The sequence below is a fragment of the Dermochelys coriacea genome, chromosome 19, assembly GCF_009764565.3.
Source record: "Dermochelys coriacea isolate rDerCor1 chromosome 19, rDerCor1.pri.v4, whole genome shotgun sequence".
NCBI lineage: Eukaryota > Metazoa > Chordata > Testudines > Dermochelyidae > Dermochelys > Dermochelys coriacea.
Genome location: NC_050086.2, coordinates 12,920,579 through 12,934,524, shown reverse-complemented (window position 1 = coordinate 12,934,524; position 13,946 = coordinate 12,920,579).

Below are 13,946 nucleotides of genomic sequence, written 5' to 3'. Positions count from 1 at the left end.
GGCCAGTGATACCAAAACAACGCAGGAAGGTTGTCGCAGGCTGGAGATGCCCCCAACTGTTTTGAATGTTACCAGTTAGAATAGAAGGTTGCCATAAGAGCTGTTTGACTCACATCAAACTTGTTTGTCTTAAGTAAACGTGACTCCTGTGACCAAGGAATTAGCAGGCCAAAACACACACCCCTTTTGACTGAAATCCTACAAGGCTATCATCTTTCCAGACTTGCAGAATCTATCTTGTCTGTTTCCTCACACGCAAAGCATCTATCCTTATCTATCTATTCCTATTCTATCTTATTTTACAAACATTCAAAATCATGCAGAAATCAGATACATCATACTACCCTAATAGTACTCCTCCCTTAGCCATCTGCCAGCCTGCCCTCCCCCCCCTTAATCCTGCCATTATATCCTTCCTTAAAATGCTTAGGACATGCACTAAAGTTCATAAACATGGGACTGTATCAAATACAAACGGGGAGAGAGGGGGAATATCTAAGGGGAGTGATACTTGAAAAACTTGGACACATCCTAAAGCAAATGAAAATGCCCATTTCAATACACGCTCTCACCAATTCTCTGCCTGGCATGTTTTAGGAATATTAAACTAGCCTTGTAGAAGCGATCTGTGGCTGAGCAACATCATGCTTAGCATTTTCTGTCCAATAGGGATGATATCCATCTTTAAGTGCTTTGAGATCAAGCACTAATCTTTATTGTTCTGGGGGAGAGCTGAGACCCTGAGAAGTGACCACATTTCCCCAGTGAATTAAATATTGATCCCAAGTTTCTTGACTCCTAAGCCCTTATCCTATCCATGAGGTCATGCTGTCTACTCAGGGAGATTGAACACAACGTGTTTACATATATCTAGTTTTACTCTCTGACATGTTGACTAACACTTGTTTAACACTGTTCTAGCTCGTGTGTGAGTTTCAAAGCATTGAGCCAAACTTTCGATGGAAACACATGGCAGCAACCTGTTATGAGGAGCAAGACCATGTTGTCATTTGGGCCTTGAGTGGTTTCAGTTTTTAAATTAAAGCTGCCTTTTTATGAGCGGTTTTTCACCCCATAAAAGCAATGTTGAAGGAGAGGAACAAAGAAGTCCTGACTACTTGCCTTTACAGATTACATGGATCACAACTCAGAGGAACTCCAGGTGTCAGCCTTGCTGTCTTGCCCATATCACAGCTTAGCTAAATTACAAATAGCTATCACAAATTGCACATGCTGCGTCAGTTGGACACTGTATCCTTCACTTCTCTCCTGAACTATTCTCTGGTGTCACTGTAACCAGTGTGCAGGATTTGCTCCCAGATAGCCCATGCCCTAAAATTCAATGGCCTTATGGACGTAGTAGATTCCAGAGTGGAGGTCTTCCAGTGAGAACACCCTGCCACCAGCACCTCGGCTCTCCAATTTGGGGGCTACTAGCAAGAACACCCCAGCTGCTGTCAACAGTGATGCTATTCTATAAGTGTGGTCCCAGTCTTATACATGGGTAAACTGTATGGTGATGTTAAGTGACTCCCCCAAGATCTTACACTGAATCAGTGGTAGGGGTGGGAATAAAACCCAGGAGTTCTGATTTCCCCAATACCCTGTTTTAACCACTAGAATCCAAATGGCTGCTTTTACCAGTAAAGCCCCACCTGCCACATGTTCATTTTTCTTCTAATATCTAAGATGGTTTTTTTTAAAAAGCCTCTGTGGACACCAATGCACATAGCATTCCTGGCTGAAAACAGCAGCCTTTATAAGTGGAAACCGACTGTAGCAGCAAGGAGCTTCCTGTACAATTCAGTATTTTAAAATATCCATTGCTCTGTGAAAGATGAAATAATGATAAATGGACAAAAATAATTTTCAACATATAAGACAAAATCTGTAGAGTTTAAGAAGTGTCACAGCTAGCTGACTCACTCTGACTTAATCAAATCTCATATTGTTGAAGCGTCATGAAAAACCTCTGTGGAAGCAATATTTAATTTCCATAGAAGTCTGAAGGAAAAGTCTTTTCAACTGTGTTCAGTGCTTGAATCTCTCCGGCTTTTATAAAAATGTTCAGTCAAATCCCTCCTGCTTCATAACCTCTCTGCAGAAACAAATCAGACTGAGGAATATGTTTGCTAACAAGGTGGCATGGGGACATTTAAGAGGATGCTGCAAATGGAAGATTTTAGGCCAAGATTTTCAAAAGTGACAGATGATTTTGGGTGCCCAACTTGAGACCTTAAAAGCACCTATCTTGGCAATGAGTGGGTGCTCCCCACTTTCTGAAAATAAGGCTTCTTTGAAATGTCTCAAATTGAGACACCCCAAACCACTAGCCACTTGAAAATCTTGGCTATAACTTTAATTTTCACTGCATCTGTTATTGAACATTCCGTACGGTATTAAACGCAAAAGCCTGCATTAAGGTTGCTTATGCGAACCCTTCCAAGGCAGTGCTGCTTGTATAGAGTCTGTGACCACTTTGACATGAAAGTTACCAAATCCATGTAATAAAATATTCATGTCAGACTGGACACACTTTGGGGTCTTCATTGATTCTCTGCTGGGGGTCCACTCCTGCCATTTTCAAAGCAGCTGATCAATCAGTCACAGACAAGTTACTGACTGTCAGGTAAGAGGGATGGTTAGGGCCTGGCTCTGGGAATTGGGAGACTTGAGCTCAGTACCTGACTGCCCCAGCGGTCCTGTGTGACTTTGGTTTGTCGCTTTAGAGCTAAATTTTTAAAGGTATTTAGGCATCTAAATCCATTGATTTCAATGGAAGATAGGAGCCCAAATACCTTTGAAGATCTGGGTCCTAGAGCCTAACTCCTATTCATTTCAGTGGGAGTTCAGTTTTAGGCACTTTTCAAAATCCTACTGTGACAGGTTGGATCACAGAAACCCCATGGGAGCTGCCATCTGATGTGCCCAGACTACTTCTGCCCCTGCTTTCCTTCCCAGTCAGCTTAGGACTTCTGTGTCCTGCCTGGTTTGAGCCAGACCCGCTAGCCTGCTGCAAACCCAGACCCAGGTCTGAACCATGTCCCCAAACAGCTGTAGGCTTAACTGAAAGCAGCTTACAGAAGTGTTCCTGTCCTTGACACTCAGATGCCCAACTCCCAATGGGGCCCAAACTCTGGTTAAATCCGTTTTACCCTGTATAAAGCTTATGCAGGGTAAACTCATAAATTGTTGGCCCTCTATAACACTGATAGAGAGACGTGCACAGTTGTTCCCCCCCACCCCCCAGTATTAATACATACTCTGGGGTTAATTAATAAGTAAAAAGTGATTTTATTAAATACAGAAAGTAGGATTTAAGTGGTTCCAAGTAGTAACAGACAGAACAAAGTGAATTACTAAGCAAAATAAAATAAAACCCACAAGTCTACATCTAATAAAACTGAATACAGACAAAACCTCACCAGTTCCAGTAAGCTTCCTTTTACAGACTAATCTCCTTCTAGTCCGGGTCCAGCAATCACTCACATCCCTGGTAGTTATTGTCCTTTGTTCCAGTTTCTTTCTTGGGGGTGGAGAAAGCCAGCTGAAGACCAAATGCAGGGGTCTCCCTTGGGCTTAAATAGACTTTCTCTTGTGGATGGAAAGCCCCTAGGCAAAGTCCAGCTCCAAGATGGAGTTCTGCAGTCACCTGGGCAAGTCACATGTCCATGCATGACTCTCAGTTTTTACAGGCAGAAGCCATTGCACATATGGTATCTTGAGTGAATACCACTTCTTCAGATGCACGTAGTGGAAATTTCCAGAGGCAGGTATAAAAACGCAAGCATATGCAAGCCATCCTGCAGCAAAAAAAACTTCAGGACCAGACTTTAAAGAGAAACTGCTGAGCTTCAGTTCATTTGCAAATTTGACACCATCAGCTCAGGATTAAACAGACTGTGAATGGCTCACCAACTACAAAAGCAGTTTCTCCTCCCTTGGTGTTCACATCCCAACTGCTAGAAGAGGGCCTCATCCTCCCTGATTGAACTAACTTCGTTATCCCTAGCCTGATTCTTGCTTGCATATTTATATCTGCCTCTCGAAATTTCTGCTCCATGCATCCGATGAAGCGGGTATTCACCCACGAAAGCTTATGCTCCAATACATCTGTTAGTTTATAAGCACAGGACTCTTTGCCGCTTTTGCAGATACAGACTAACACAGCTATCCCTCTAATACTTGACATCATGGTATCTTGAATGTCTCCAGGAAGACTTTTTATGTGGATTGGAGCCTTCCAAGATGCACTTTTCCTTAAGTGCTTCTTGATTGGGCACTTACCTTTGCGAATTCCTTTCTCCAGGAACTGACCAAATGCTTTACTAAGGTTATTTAGAAATCAAGCCAGTACACGGCCAATATTCATAACTTCAAATACAAAAATGATACATACATACAAATAGGATTGATAGATTCAGAAAATCATAACCTTTACATATATCTGTTACATGGCATATGTAGCCTAGAACATATTCCAGTTATGTCATATATACATTCATAAGCATATTTCCATCAAGTCTTATGGGGGACACCGTCACACCTACTAGACACCTATTAGCCTCTTTAGATTCCTAAATACCTTTGAAAACGTGGTGCTTCAACCCTGCTCCAGCCAACATGTAAGTCCATGATAAACTTCAGCCATTGAAGTTAGTGGATCTACTTGTGTGCTTGAAGCAAAGCATGTACTTAAGTGCTTCTTGGATCAAGGCCCATATCTTCGCCACCTCAGTTTCCCCCTAAATGTACGTAAGATCTGTGGGCAGAAGGCACTATATAAATGCCAAGAGTTAAGGGGCCTGATCCAAGACCCCATTGAATGAGCCACTCATTGACTTTGCTGGGCTTTGGCTCGAACCTGTGATGAGACGCCATTGTGAGAAAGGGAGTGTGGGGAAGATCCCAGCGTTTGGCTGGGCTGTTCAGTGCGTTTAGGATGAAATTCTGAGGATTTAACTCCAGCATCTCCCCCGTTGCTCTTGTTAAAGAGACATGCAGCTCAGTGAGTCTGTAACCCCATTTCAGAAGATCAGCTCCATCCATTTCAGAACAGATGCAGTCCCTAGGGGGATAGGGTAGCCAGACAGCAAATGTGAAAAATCGGGACAGGGGTGGGGGGTAATAGGAGCCTATCTAAGAAAAAGACCCCAAAATTGGGACTGTCCCTATAAAATCGGGACATCTGGTCACCCTATGTAGGGATGCGGCAGGAGCATCACAAAAAAGCTTGTTCCACGCTTAGCTGCTAATTCCCCTGATGTATTTGGCCACAGATAGTGAATGTCTCTAAGGCAGAGGTGGTGAGGAAAGATAATGTTTCTAACAACAAAGCTAAGCTACCTAACGAAGTGTGTTTAAAGGGTCCTAACCCCATTACCTTTATGTCCTTCAAGCCACTGCTTTCTTCCTTCTCCACAAAGTGATGAAATAAAAGAGGGCATTAGCGGCCCAAGCTCCAGGAGGGATTTAGCACATGAAAGTGTTTATTTCCCCTGTTTAAAGATTCCCTAGAAGTTGATACTAAAACAGTATTTCTTCTGCCCCCAGCCTCTTTGGAAGAGGGAGAGAAGCCATTAAAAGCTGCTTTTATTCCCTCTCCCGCCAGCCTGACACCTGAGTTCCTCGGCTACGGTTAGATTTAATCTGTCAAACTTGTTCTGTTCAAGCCCTGCACTGAAATGGCCTTTCTCTGAGGAAATAATCCCTTTGTTCCCCACTGCTCCAGCCTGATGCCCTTGCCCCTGAGTCTCGTGTCTGGGATTATCCCTGTCTCTCCCTTTGAGGCTGGCCTGTGGGTCCAAGTCACGGGCCTTCACCCCACGTAGTGCTGACGAGCTGGTGCTAATGGGTGATCCTCAGGCTTTTGCCTTCAGTTGAAGCGGCTTTTCTCTTGCCTGCATCCATCTATGCCCCCGCCTCCCTAATGCCCCCGAAGTTGCTTTGATTGTGGTGTGGCAGTGTGTACCAACCCCGCAGTGGGCCAACGGGGCCTGACCAATCACTGTGGCCAGGAGACCACACCCCTGCTGCACATGTGCCAGTTGGAAGGGCCAGATAAAAGGAGGCAGGTCATCTCGGTCTAGGCTGGCTGAGAAGGAGGAAGAGTGTGTGCTGCAGGCACCTGTGACACTCCAAGCAATGGAAACCGTGGACCCGGATCACACTGCGGGCAACCAGTCGACTGTGAAGACTGACTGAGATGCTGAGCCGCTGCCAGCCGCGGAGATGCCTGAAAGGACCCTAGTGATAGGAAGTGACTCAGGGAATGTATCAGAAGCTGATGCTTAAACCCTTAAGTGGGAATTTCCCAGCTTCATAGGGCCCTGGGTTGGAACCCGGTGCAGTAGAATGGGCCCAGGTCCTCCCCCTCACCACCAGTTTGTTTACTCTGCCCTGCCAAGAGGGTCAGAACCCCCAACTGCTATTCCCTGCCCCAGCCAGGAGGCTGTGGGGCCATAGACTGTGTGCTTTGCCCTGCCCTGCCTGGGGGCTGCAAACTGAGCGTTTGTTCAGCCCCTCCAGGGGTCCTGAGCCTTCCTTATTGCAATTGCCTGATCCCACAGGGAGTCCCAATGGTTGTGTGGTGGGGTGTACCAGCCTCACACTGGGCCAACGGGCATGCGTGACATGCAGAGCCCCCAGTGACATGTGGCATTTAGCTTGCATCCAGGAAGCTGTCAGACTGTCATGTGCCTCTGTGAACTGGGCAGCAGCTCTGCCTCCAAGCTTTGGCTCAGGATGATCTTTGTGCTCCGCTGTTTAGTGCCAAAGTCTGTTTGGGCCCAGGCAGTGCCAGCTGTGGTGGTGTTTTGTGCTGAGGACTCCTGTCACTGAGGCAGTAGCCTGAGTCCCAGAAAGGGTCTCCATGGTGTTTAACAATATCCCCCCTGGGCGAATTCTGAATCTATAAATGGAGGCGATTGCTGGTGTTACTGAGTCCACTCTAGGGGTCAAACTCAACCATCAAACTGGAGAAATGGCCTGAAATAAATAGGATGAAATTCAGTAAGGATAAATGCAAAGTACTCCATTTAGGAAGGAACAACCAACTGCACAAATATGAAATGGGAAATGACTACCTAGGAAGGAGTACTGTGGAAAGGGATCGGGGGGGTCATAGTGGCTCACAAAATACACACCAGTCAACAGTGTAACTCTGGTTCCAAAAAAAGCGAACATCATTCTGGGATGTATTAGCAAGAGTGCTGTAAGCAAGACACAAGAAGTAATTCTTCCGCTCTACTCCGCGCTGATAAGACGGCAGCTGGAGTACTGTGTCCAGTTCTGGGCACCACACTTCAAGAAAGATATGGACAAATTGGAGTAAGTCCAGAGAAGAGCAACAAAAATAACTAAAAAGAAAAGGAGTACTTGTGGCACCTTAGAGACTAACAAATTTATTAGAGCATAAGCTTTCGTGAGCTACAGCTCACTTCATCGGATGCATCTCACGAAAGCTTATGCTCTAATAAATTTGTTAGTCTCTAAGGTGCCACAAGTACTCCTTTTCTTTTTGCAAATACAGACTAACACGGCTGCTACTCTGAAAAAAATAACTAAAAGTCTAGAAAACATGACCTCTGAGGAAAGATTGGAAAAAATTGGGTTTCTTTTGTCTGGAGAAGAGAAGACTGAGGAGGGACAGGGTAATAGTCTTCAAGTACGTAAAAGATTGTTATAAAGAGAAGGAGGATAAATTGTTATCCACTGAGGGCAGGACAAGAAGTAATGGGCTTAAATTGCAGTAAGGGAGATTTAGGTTAGATATTAGGAAAAACTTCCTGTCGAGGTGGTTAAGCACTGGAGCAAATTAACTAGGAATGTTGTGGAATCTCCATTATTGGAGGTTTTTAAGAATAGGTTAGACAAACACCTGTCAGGGATGGTCTCGATAATACTTAGTCCTGCCTCAGTGCAGGGGAGTGGACTAGATGACCTATTGCAGTCCCTTCCAACCCTATATTTGTATGATTCTCTGATCATAGCTTTCTTCAGGTAGGATGGAGTGGACAGTCTGAGTTCTTCTGCAGGGGTTGTGGAGGAGTCTCCTCTGCCCCAGAACAGAACACCCCAACCCAACTTCGGCGGCAGTTTGGGTCTGGGTCCATCATTACTGAATTGTGACATGCCCCTGGGTCATACACTTAGCTTGTGTGGGGGGAAGGGGGCTGGAATTAGAAGCCTCTTAGTCACAACTGGAAAGTATTTTACTGGAAAATTCTATGCTTTTTAACACGATGTAACAAGCGCAGCTGTGATCAGTCTTCACTTTCAGGTGGATTTGCCCTCTCAGCTGGCCAGACACCCGTTGCAATCAATGGATCTACACTGATTTACATCAGCTGGGGAACTGGGCCAATAAAGGATTCCCAAGCACCATGACATCATATTACTTATGTATTGTTGTTTAGCGTGTGTAGCATTTACGTGTGTCTTACAAATGTTGCAAAGACTTAGATGCTACCACTAGGGAGTCCAAATCTAGCTAGCTAGCTTCGTCTCCTTGGTACCCAGGCACCATTTCCTTGCCAAAGGGAATAGCTACTCAAAAATAGAGTGCTCAAGGCGAGGACACAGATGATGCTGTAGCTTTAGAGCAAAAGACAGGAATGAGAAAGCCATGCTGAGGAAGAAATTTTTCTGATTCGCTCCTGTCAGGTTGGGATGTGAACGGCAGTGCTGAGGCCAGAAGAGTCTATCCCCAGCCTTCTTCAGGTGCTAAGCCCACAGAGCCAAGGTACTGTGCACTGACACATGGCAGGCGGAATCCATCTGTTCCCCTGAGCGGGTCTGATCACATCTGGCGAGCAGCTGGAATGCACACAGAATCCAGAATGACACCGGGGCACTTTGTGGTTGGCAGCATCAGCAGAATGGAGGCACCGTCCAGGAGCTGTGGTGCTTATGTTCAGCAGGGGTGATTAAAGGTCTTGGGGGTGTAGCTCTGAGTTCTGGAAAAACAGAGCACAATTGGAAAGTGGCTCATGATGATAACCAGTGCCCTTGGTACAAGTTGCTCAGCATCCTGACAACGTAACACACACTCCCACCAGCTACTTTAAAGGGTCATTGTCCCCCTGGGCAAAAATTTCCAGGACAGCAAGCAAGTCTGCACCTGACAGCCAGTCTGGGCTGCTGCTGAAGGCGATGGCATCATCGTCCAAAGGAATGAGCATGGGATTGGAAGCCAGGTTACATGGGTTCTGTTCCTGGCTTTGCCACTGATTGACTTTGGGCATGTCCTTTCCCTGCTCTGGGCCTCAGGTTCCCCATGGGGATAATGATACTCATCCCACTCCCTGGGGAGGAAGGTGTGTGAGAATTAATTAGCTAAGATTTATAAAATGCTTTGTGTCATGTGCTGGGTAATAACATGAGAAGACTCTGTGCTTCTCAAAAAAAATGGTTCTTATTAAGAGAACCTTTTACAGAGCTGCTGCACCTGCAGCCAGCATGCTAGCCACGTGCACACAGACTGACTTCCTGGTGCCTCCTCCAAACCCTTCCCTCCTCCTACCTGTGATCTTCTGTCCAGATTCCATGCGGGTGGCTACATGCTTTGAAGGTCTAAAGTAAGAAGTGAATTGATTTGTGTGAGTGCTCATGCATGAGTGTGTGTGTGCCTGTGCGCAGGAGCATGTGTGCATTTGCACATACTTACATCTGCTGGATAGAATCAGAGCAGCAATCAGTGGGCAAGGATGGATGGGCTAGGAAGAAGATTCCCCTTGTGAAGCAGCCTTAGAAATGACTGACATTAGCAAGGTGGGAGACTAAAGGGGGATATGATAGAGGTCTATAAAATCATGAATGGTGTGGAGAAGGTGAATAAAGAAAAGTTATTTACTTGTTCCCATAATATAAGAACTAGAGGCCACCAAATGAAATTAATGGGCAGCAGGTTTAAAACAAATAAAAGGATGTTCTTCACACAGCGCACAGTTAACCTGTGGAACTCCTTGCCTGAGGAGGTTGTGAAGGCTAGGACTATAACAGGGTTTAAAAGAGAGCTAGATAACCTCCATGAATTTAAGTCCATTAATGGCTATTAGCCAGGATGGGTAAGGAATGGTGTCCCTAGCCTCTGTTTGTCAGAGGGTGGAGATGGATGGCAGGCGAGAGATCTCTTGATCATTACCTGTTGGTTCTCTCCCTCTGGGGTACCTGGCATTGGCCACTGTCGGTAGACAGGATATTGGGCTGGATGGACCTTTGGTCTGACCCACTATGGCCATTCTTATGTTCTTATGTAATATAGGAAGGGTCCTAGAGGCAACTCTCTCCCTCATCACCATGGCCATGACTCAGTGTACGGCTATATTCTGTTATCAGGCTTTCCCAGGCTCTGGATGCTGAAGGAAACACCAAGTGGTGCCCATCTAGCTCCATCCACAGGGCTAGTTGCAGATAAAGCCCTAGCTACTAAGATGCTGAACTTTCAGTAGCGGCTCATGTGCTGGGTGGATTTTAGCTCATGTGTGGACTAGAAAGATATGGACCATCATGTGAAGCCAATGGTTTAAAACAGAGGTGAGACAAGGAACGCTGTTGGGATCTGGATCAGGATTCAGCTGGGGCTTGGTGTATGGGTTTGAAGCTGAGGTCTGGTCTACACTAGGAATTAGGTTGGTATAACTACATCACACAGGTGCTTGAAAAATCCACACTCCTGAGAGATGAAATTAAACAGACCTATCCCCAGTTTAGACAGCACTAAGTCAATGGGAGAATTCTCCTATCACCCTAGCTACCACCTGTTGGGATGATGGAGTACCTACACGGATGGGAGAACCCCTCCTGCCGGTGTAGGTAGTGTCTTCACTGACGTGCCACCTCTGCGTCACTGCAGTGTTTTAAGTGTAGAAAAGCTTTGTGTTCAAATGGTGCAGGGGTAGCATGGGCTGTTCTCATGTGGCATCAGCCCAATCGGGAGCAGTTTCATGAGATCAGGTGTTCTCATGAGATGGCCACCATCTTGAACCAAACAGGAATAGGGAAATTGGCCTTGTCTGGTTCTGGATCCAAGTTGAAACCGAGCTGTCAAGTGGGCTCTGATCTGGGGCTTGAAGCTGAAATCACCAGAAGGGGCTTTGGGGCTGAGGTTCCAGTTTTTGTCCATGATGAACTCCATCCCTCCAGTTAGGTACATGCCAAGGGCCATGTTAGTTTGAGCAAGTGCAATTCTATTGAAGCCAGTGGAGCTGTACCCACCCATCTGAATTTGCCTCCAACCATTCAAGCATCTATTTTTCCCTCCCAAAGATAGTTGTAGAATCCACACATTGCTCCGCAGCCATTTCGCAAATTTAGGGAGGTTGGCCTTCTCATTGGTATACAACTCACCCTCCAACTTCTGCGAGCTGGGGGGAGAGGGGGAATTTGCATCCGCCTATTCAGAATCCCCAGGTCATACACAAAGTCTGATAAGCATTTAATGACTAACGAGGAGAGCTTCCGAGAAGACACCTTATCTCTCAGGTTCAAAATCCCTGTTTGAAAACATTGCCTGGGAGCATTTTTGCCTGATTGGCCATAAAGGCTCAGACGTGCGGCTCTGCTGGAGTGCAAAAGTAAATATTTCCTCAAGAGATCAGAGTCATTCTGAAACAATGGGGGAAAAATAGAACCATGGAGGGAAATCACTGATTTAACTCCCATTCCACTCTGCCAGGTAATTGACTATGTATTTAAAGATCAATATAAATATGTATTGCACCCAGACATAAAACAGCTCTGAGAAATCCCACTCAGTTAATTTCATACCCATAATAATGATAGATTGAAGAAGCCATTTGGGCTGGCTGCTACTCATGTGCTATTTAAACCACTGCCCAAATACAGAGGAGAGGTGTCCTAGTCTATATAGGTTCTTATATTGCACTCATCATCATATATCTGAGGCCCAGATTTTTAAAGGTATTTAAGTATCTAATTGCCAAATCAATGGGAAATAGGCACCAAAACACCTTTTAAAAAGCTGGCCCTGAGCACCTTCCAGGAGTGCATTGAGCCATGTGACTAACATGGGTCATGCAGAAGCAGGTATCAGGACTCATAGGTTCTATTCCCAGTTCTGCCATCAACTTATCATGTTATCTTGGGCAAAGGACTTGGGTTCTAATTGTGAATGCCCAATTGTAGAGACTGGGGGCCTGGTTTTCAAAAGCGCCAAACACATTGCCATTGACTTCATATGGAATTAGGGGTGTTCAGCACCTCTGGAAATCAGGCCCTAAAGGTCTAAAGTCAAACACCGAACAATTGAGGCACCTTTGGCAAATTTTGCCATATTCTCTCTATGCCTCCTCTGTGTAGGAGCTGATGCGGGCGATTCAGTGAGTGATGTTATTCCATCTGAATCTGTACTGAACCAATGACAAAGGGGTTAAACTAAGTTACTGGCAGTTTGTGACCATTAAAGATCACACAGAACTTTTTGAAAGGGAAAGAGTCCTGGTTGCATTTCAACTTGGTTAATTACATTCTCAGTATTATTGACCTGAGGGTTTGCAAACCATGAGTCACATTCATGAGAGGGGCTTAAAACTATGGGATTAAAAAAAAACAATCAAAAGTGGGTTATTTTAATTCACCTTTTGGTTTTAAGCCTTTTGGGTAACCCTCAGTTCACATTGTTAAGCTTTTCTCCACAGCCATGACAGTGGAGATTCTCATATAATCACATGACTCCAGAAGCTGGGGCATTAAGGAAAAGACCATATATTGTGAGAATCATGGTAAAATCATGAGAGCTGTCAATGTGACATCCTGATCCTCTGCATTCTCCTTGCACTTGCAATTGGATACAGGATTCTTCACTTTCTGTCCTAAACTGTTGTGTGATGTTGCTGTACATTGCAAAAAGCATGGCTGAATTTCAGTGGTGGTCAAAATGAGTCCTGTGTGGCATCTAGAGAGCAGGTTGGTGGATTTGTGTAATACATTGGGGGCTTTAAGGATGAAATGTCATTTGTTTCCCCTTCTGTACAATGGGGAGACTGAGGACGAGTGGTTGCGGTTAAGACACTGAGCTGGGACTCTGGAGATCTGGCATCAGTTCTTGACTCTGTCACTGACTCACTAAGTGACCCTAGGCAACTCCCTTCATCTCTGTGCCTCAGTCTCCCATCTGCAAAATGGAGATAATAATCCTTCCTTTGTTTATAATGCAATCCATTTGGGGCAGAAATACTGTCTCTTACTATGTGTGCATACAGCGCCTAGCGCAATGGGGCCCTGATCTAAATTGTGGCCTCTGATAAAATAGCAATCCTATTGATATCAATAATAAAATGCCTATACCACATTACCAGCAAACACTCTTGCCTGACAATAGCTGATCACTTTCTTCCCCGGGGTCAGGGAGGGTGATGTAACCACCTGAAATACATGCTGGAAGAGAATCAACACGTTTACAGGTGGGAACTGCCGACAGGGCACTGGAAAGTTTGGCATCTGCCCACAGGCTGTGCCAGTGACTCAGGTAGAGCATGTCCCCTGCAGCCCTCAAGGGGAAAGTGTGCAGTGGAACCCTGCAGGGGCTAAGACATGGGCAGAGCAGCAAAGACCTGCTTCTAAAGAGTTCTGTGGCTGTTATGGGCTGGATTCTGCTCTCATGTACCCTGGTGACAAACTAGAGTGACTCCACTGATGGTGATGGGGTTTCTCCAGGTTTACACTGGTGTCACTGAGAGCGGAATCTGATTTTATGTCTTCAGGAGCAGACCTGGTCGAAATTGTTCAGAGGAACGATTTATTCCACACAAATGCAGTTTCACTCGACCTGCAGCTAGTTGCAAATTTGATACTCACAAAATACCCAGAGGAGGCTGCACTGCTGTATACCCCCCGCCCCCAGGACATTTAGCCCAGTGGTTAAGGCACTCCCTTGGGTTGTGGAAGACCCAGGTTTTAATCCTCGCTCTGGAACACATGCAAAG